The following is a 7,343-nucleotide window of genomic DNA, read 5'->3' as shown; positions in this document are numbered from 1 at the left end:
GAGCAATTGTATATGTATAAAGGAATACAGAGTTGTGAGTATCCTCATTAGAGTAGCTGACAGAATAGACTGGGAATCCTAAGGACCCCATAATTTAACTCTTCACCCTCTCCCATATTCCCTCAATCATTGTCAGCAATTAATCATTTTTGCTGTCTCTTGCTTTAGCTTTTCCAGAAGGTTATATTGTTGTCTTACAAAGACGAGGCAATTCAGACCAGTTGTTACCCTAGCAACATAGGTTTATGTCTTTTGGTGTTCCCCTATTTCTTTTTATTGCTGAGTGACACTTCAAGGTTTGGATTTGTCACAAGCTTTTAAAATTAATAATAGATGATAGCTTCTGGAGGATATCTTGGTTTCTTTTTGTTCTTAGCAATCATAAATAAAGTAGTTTAAACATTTGTGTGCAGGTTTTAAAACCTTCAACTCCAGTGGATTATTAGCTGGGACTGTGATTGCTGAATCATACGGAAGACTAATTTTCACTTTGTAAGAAGCTGCCAGATTGTCTTTAGGGTTGTTGTGCAATTTTATGATGCCACCAGGAGTGTAGGAGACATTGAATTGCTCCTCATACTGCTCAGCAATTAGTAATTTCAGGTTTGGGATTTTGTCCATTGTTAGAGTTGTGTTTCATTTACTATTCTGTAATGATGCATGAAGTTCAGCATCTTATGCTTATTTGCCATCCAAATGTCTTCTTAGTAGAAGTGTGTTCAGTCTTTCACTCTCTTATACAAAGAACTTTATTCAGGTAAAGCTGATCTGCAATAAACTACATATATTTAGTAAACCATTTGCTGTTTTGTGATACACACACACACACACACACACACACACACTGGTAAAACCATCACCACAATCAAGATAGCAAATATTGATATGACACTCAAAAGTTCTGATGTCCCTAATTCCTCATTCTTACTTCGATTTCAATCCAGGAACCACCACTGATTGGATTTTTATCTTTCTAGACTAAACTGTACTTTGTACTTCAGAGAAATCTGTACTTAGAGCCCTAGGCTGCATAGGAGGTGATCTTGGGACATTATGTCACCCAGCCCTAGTTTTGTCAACTATACAATGAGAATTTCTCCAACCAGATCTGAAGACCACCGGGAAGATTACTAACAAAGTAAATAAAAACCTTGAACAGCTGCAGACACATAGTAGGCACTCAGTTCTTGGAGTGTTACCAGCTACACTTTGGGTAGGTGATCCAGGGGCTTTGGGGGAGTCTATAGCTACACAGTGCATTCTGATCACCCTTAGCTTCTATGCCTTCAGGGGAGTACAATTCATTGTTTTCATTGTTTAATAGATATTTTGAGGTTAAATTCTCATACAAGTGACCATTTCAAATGTGTAATTTAGATACATTTCCAATGTGGTGTTGGAATTACCACATTTTCTTGTTTCCAATCTCATTTTTTTATTTGTTCTACCTAGTTGTACATGATAACAGAATGCTTTTCAATTTATTATACAAAATATGGAGTGCAACATTTAAATTCTCTGGTTATACATGATATAGACACACACCATTTATGCAATCATACATGTACCTAGGGTAATGATGTCCATCTCATTCCACCATCTTTTCTACCCTCATAAACCTTCCCCTTTGTCCAATCCAGTTTCTCTATTCTTCCCATGTTCCTCTATCATAAGATCAGCATTCACCAATCAGAGAAAACATTTGGCCTTTAGACTTTTGAAGTTGTCTTATTTTGCTTAACATGATATTCTCTAATTCCATCCATTTACCTGCAGATGCCATGATTTTATTTTCTTTTAATGCTGAGTAGTATTTCATTCTGTATATATACCACAGTTTCTTAACCATTTATCTATTGCTGGACATCTAGGTTAATTCCACAGTGTAGCTATTGTGAATTCAGCTGCTGTAAACATTGATGTGGCTACTACTATTGTATGCTGATTTTTAAGTCCTTTAGGTGTAGACCAAGGAGTGAGATAGCCAGATCAAATGGTGGTTTCATTCCAAGTTTTCTTTTTGAAGAGTCTCCACACTGCTTTCCAAAGTGGTTGCACCAATTTTCAATCTCACCAGAAACATATGATGCACCTTTTCCACAAAATCTTCTCCAAAACTTGCTATTGCTTGTATTCTTGATAACTTCCATTCTGACTAGGGTGAGATGAAATCCTAGAGTAATTTGATTTGCATTTTTCTAATTACTAAAGTTGTTGAAAACATTTTTATATTTTTGTTGATCACTTTTATATCTTCGTCTGAAAAGTGTTCAGTTCCTTAGTCTATGTATTAATTGGGTTGTTTGTTTTTTTTTTTTTTGGTACTAACTTTTTTGAGTTATTTATATATATCATGGAGATTAACACTCGATCTGATGTGCATGTGATAGAAATTTGCTTGCATACAGTAGCCCCGCTCTTCACCCCAATGATTGTTTCTTTTGCTGAGAAGCTGTTTAGTTTGAATCCATCCCATTTATTGATTCTTGATTTTATTTCTTGCACTTTAGTAGTGGTGTTAAAAATATTGGGGCCTAATCTGACATTATAAAGATTTGGGCCTACCTAAGGTAAGGAATGCTTTGGCTACTCTAGTTCTCTTATTTTTCCAAAAAAAAAAAATTATGATTGCTTTTTCTAGTTTTTATTCTTCATAAATCTGTATGACATTTTGGTAGTATGGCAGTTTTGGCAATATTAACTCTGCCTATCCAAGAGCAGGGGAGATCTTTCCATCTTCTAAGGTTTTAAATTTTATTCTTTAGTGTTCTATCCTTTTCATTGTAGAGAATTTTCATCTCTTTTGTTATATTGATTACTAAGTATTCTGTTTTTGTTTTTGTTTTTTGAGGCTATTTTAAATGAAATAGTTTTCGATTTCTCTTGCAGTGGGTTCCTAACTGATGAAGAGAAATGAGTTTGATTTATGGGTATTAATTTTATGTCTTGCTACTTTGCTGGATTTATTTATTTATTTATTTATTTTCCATAAAATATTACAGAAAATTTTATTTGTGTTTCAATAAAAAGACTATTGTTTCAGAACAGGCAGCTAACAGCAACTGTGCAGTTAACGGTTTTCTGTGAATAAATTTTAAAAGAGACTACTGCCTGTCCTTAAATTCCTTTTTCTGTTTATAAAAAAAGAACTGTTAAAAATGATTGACAAATTTTGAGTTAAAAAACTGTTAAAACATTCTCTATGTTTAATTTCAACTTTATAATAGATTACAGGAAGATGCTCAGAAACAAATACAACATTTGTTTCAGTACATGTCTTTAAATGATAGACTTATAAGTATGTAAACAACTATAGAATAAAAAGTTTCCAAACGCTGCCTGTAAGAAATCAGGCAAATTTTACCATAAGCAATGAACCTTCCAGACAGTTTCCGAGCTGCACCAGCGTAGCTGTAAACTTACCCAAAAACACACAGAGAAGGAAGGACTTGAGATCTGTGGCTGCAGTAGAGAGGAAGTGTGCGCGCAGGCCGCGGGGCCGGTGGAGCTCACGGAGAAGCCAGTCGCAAGGTCTCTGCCCTCAGGCCTGTCCTGTGCACGCTGCGTGCCTGAGACGGGAGACCTTCTGGGTCTCCTGATGGCGCCCTTGACACTGCAAACGAGCTGCTGGGCACGTCCACGGAGACAGCCAGTGAGCACTGCTGGGCGGGCACAGCACGGCTCAGCAGGCCCAGCGAGCACTGTCGGGCAAGACTGGACTCCCGTGGACGTAAATGCAGGCGCCGCGTCAGCAGAGGTGGTGGCGTCTGCGGCAGGGTGGGGATCCGGGCAGTCCTTGCTCCTCGATTCCGTGGTTGACCAGCATCATCTTCTTGGGAGTAGCCAAAAAGAAACACAACCCCACACTAAAGCAGCTTCTCTCCTCTGCTCAGCGTCTTGTGAAGCTGGTGGGGACCTGCAGGGTCAGTCCTCCTCCTCGTTCTCGTTGAACTCGTCCTCCTCGTCCTCATCCTCCCCGACGTAGACACAGGGGTCTCTACCCGGGAGCCGCTGTACTGAGACCCGTTGGAGCTTGTGGCCAGCATCCCGTTGGCACCATTGCTCAGGTCACTGGCAGAGAGCCTTGTGCCCTTGGAGGTGGAGCCTGCTGTGGTGAGGAACACACCTCCTATGGATCCCTGAGCCATTTCTGTCACGTACGGTTCCAGAGCCTTGGGTACCAGACTTCTGGCCACCTCGAGGTCCTCGGCGGAGCACCTTCCAGACTCCAGCCCGCAGGCCAGGCCCATGCGCTTGAACACTTCTATGTCGTCATGGATCTCGAACTGTCAAAGTTGAACAGATACTCGAACTTGTCATTGTAGATGCTGCAGTCGATGACCGTCTTCCTACTGGTGTTGACGATGATGAAGGGCAGGTGGATGACCGAGTTGGGTGGGGCGACCGTCGGGCCTGCTGCTCCGCCTGGCGGTTTCTCTGCACCAAGTTCTTGAAGGCAATTTGCTGCAGGATGAGCTCCTGGAGCTGTGACTGCTTCTGCTTGATCCTCTCCAGCCGCCGCTGCCTCTCCACCTCCAGATTCTGGCACTCCTGGGCAGAGTTAGTGGGTAGTCCGATCCACTTGATCTCCTTCTCCTTGGAGATGATGTTCATGGCACGTTCAAGGCATCGTAGACGCGCCGCCGTAAGTTCTTCTGGTCGTAGGCCGACTCGTTGGGCAGGATGTGGTTGTCGGCGGTGCTGAACTCGGCCACCAGCTCGTCGGCCACCTCGTTGTAGGAGGTGGTGCCCTTGCGCTGCATCTTCTTGCACACCTTCATGGAGAAGTGTCGCAGGCCCTTGCCATGCTTCTCCCCTTTCCTGTTGCGTTTCCCGGCAGACCAGGGCGAGGACTCAGAGGGCTGGTTCTGGGACACGAAGTGTGTGCTGGGCGTGTGTGGGCTTCCCACCACGATGGCGCTTGAGGCCGCGGGTCTCTGAGGTGTGCCAATCACCACTTGCTGGGTGATGTTGACGTTGGACTGTCCGAAAGTCTTCGGCAGGAGCTGCTTCCCGAGTGTGCTCACTGTGGACGGGTGCATGGCCACCAGGGACACCACGCCTTTCCCGGGACTCAGGCTCTGGTCTAAGAAGACCTTCAGTTCTCCGTTGGCTTCAATCAGACCGGCATCTTTTGCCATGTTACCAGATCCAGGAAATCGAGGCTAAAGCTGTGCACCTCCACAGGAGAAAACTGACTCTTCTGCAGTCAGAGGGCCAGTGCAGGACCCCAGCTCCTGGCCCCGCAGCACAGCGGTCATGGCTCACTTCCACCCTCCGGGGAAAAGGACACCCCCCTCAACGGGGCACAAGGCCCCACCTGGGCAGGAGGCCCCACCTGGGCAGGAGGCCCGGAGGGGCTCCCCCCGGCTCCTAGCGCAGCGCGCAGGTTCTCCGTCCCACTGAGACCCTCGGAGCCGCGGCCGGCTACTCTGACAGGTGGGCTCCACGGGACCCGCCCGCCTCGACCTGTAATTAGGCCCCGCGGCCCAGCCCTCGCGCGCGCTGCGAAGGCGCCGGGGCGGCCGGGGACCCCTGCCCGCCGCCCGCCGGCCTGCAGAGCCCCGGCGCAGGCCGGGCCGACTGGGGGCGCGGGCCGGGCCGGGCCGGGGCAGCGGGCGACGGGATGCAGCCGGCCGGGTGCCGCCGCACCCCCCTCCCGCCCCGCCGCACCTGGCTCGCAGGGCGGGCGCGCTGGGCGCGGGCAGGGCGCCGGCCGGGCGGTCCGGCTGTGGCGGATCCCTGCTCTGGATTCATTTATTAATTCTAGAAGTTTTCTTGTGGAATTCTTTGGATAATCTAAGTGTAGAATCATGTCATCATCAAATAATGATAGGTTGAGTTTTTATTTTCCTATGCATACCCATTTAATAGTACTTTCCTAGTTTGTGTAGAGTGGTTTATATATGTTTTTGTCCTTGTTATTTGGTGCAGGGAAACAAGCCAATAAAAGGTCTACCATGAGCTGCATCGCCAGACTTCATTTTTTTCTTTTTGTTGTTTTTGTTTTTGAGTCCATTTCTCAATGTTGCCAAGTGTGGCCTCACAGTAAAAAATTATCCTGCTTCAATCTAGTAAATAGCTTGAATTACAGGTATATGCCATCATGCCTGCTTGCTAGAATATATATTCTTTTAAAAAGAGTGCAACATAGCCATTTTTGGAGGAAAAATGTTCACATACTTCTAATAAAATTTTAGTAAAATTTTTTTAAGAAATTTAAAAACTGAATAAACATTTGAGATAAAAATGAAAAAGAAACTAAAAATTTGTTCAGTAATACATAGGGTAAAATTATACATAAAGCTTTTGCTAAGCCACATGTATGATGTTTTTCTGAGAAAAAAATTGACATATTACATTACTCAATTTATTTTGGAGAATATTTTTTATATCATAGAGAAATATTTTTAACAAGAGTAATAAAGTTAATTTAGATCAGTTTGCCTTCAGCTGACCTTTCTTCTCCCATATGGTTTGAATAACTTTAATTATTTGAGCATTGGCACTGACCAGCACCAAAGAACTCACTGAGACATAGCCATTGGCCTCAAGCATATGAACACATGCCAGGATGGAATCCATGGTCTGTTTTATGCCTATGGAAAAGGAAATGATGGAGTCTGCACAGCAAGGGATGGTAGAGCAACTGATGAGCACCAGAAAAGTCTTAGTGGCTTTTTGTTCTGGGGAGTTGCTTGGAGAGAACTGGGAACCATGAAGATGCTGGGACCACTATGTATTTCTGTAGAAGTACCCTCAATTCACTGGAAAGAATCATAAGCCCCACAAAGAAGACATCACTGTATGCCATCTGACTTATAAAGAAGACCCTGTGGATGTAGCTCATGGGCAGAAATAAACAGTGGCCTGTGACTAATAGAAACCCAGGTTGAGTATTACTGGGCATGGCTGCAAGGCCAATAAGTTGGTAGCTAGAGATGAACATAGATAAGGCCCATAAGAAGAGAAATAGCCACAGAATGGGATTCATGGATCTAAATTTGAAGTTGGACAGCCAGGAGCCACTGGGGCTGATGGTGATGGCCTGAAGCACACTCAGGACACATCTGGTGCAGATGGAGAGTCCCCTCATGACCTTGTGCAGGAAGACAGGCACTTTGCACTTGAACTCACTTGGAATGTCCTGTGTTTCCCAAATGTCTGGAGATACCAAAAGGCCCATGATGAGTAGCATAAGGATGTATGTTAGAGCCTAGTGGGTCATGGGGATGTTGGTGAGTCTGTACTTGGGGCCCACAAGAACAGCAACACTGTGGAGGCAAAGTGGAAATGTATTTTCTGAGATCCCAATACCAGCCTGAATATAGAAAACATTTATT

The 7,343-nt window shown here is 44.3% G+C and overlaps 1 pseudogene across 1 annotated transcript; it reads right to left on the bottom strand.

Annotated features, from left to right (window-relative positions):
• Positions 1-2,989: 2,989 nt before the first annotated feature.
• LOC144368314 (transcription factor Dp-1 pseudogene) lies at positions 2,990-5,473 on the bottom strand (annotated as a pseudogene). Its single transcript, XR_013428117.1, has 2 exons — positions 5,339-5,473; positions 2,990-5,203 (listed from the first exon to the last, which is right to left on the bottom strand). The product of XR_013428117.1 is annotated as a transcription factor Dp-1 pseudogene (transcript).
• Positions 5,474-7,343: the final 1,870 nt, after the last annotated feature.

The sequence above is a fragment of the Ictidomys tridecemlineatus genome, chromosome 11 (assembly GCF_052094955.1).
Source record: "Ictidomys tridecemlineatus isolate mIctTri1 chromosome 11, mIctTri1.hap1, whole genome shotgun sequence".
Classification (NCBI taxonomy): Eukaryota; Metazoa; Chordata; class Mammalia; order Rodentia; family Sciuridae; genus Ictidomys; species Ictidomys tridecemlineatus.
The sequence above is the reverse complement of the archived record's forward strand: the minus strand, read 5'-3'. Positions and strand labels throughout refer to the sequence as shown.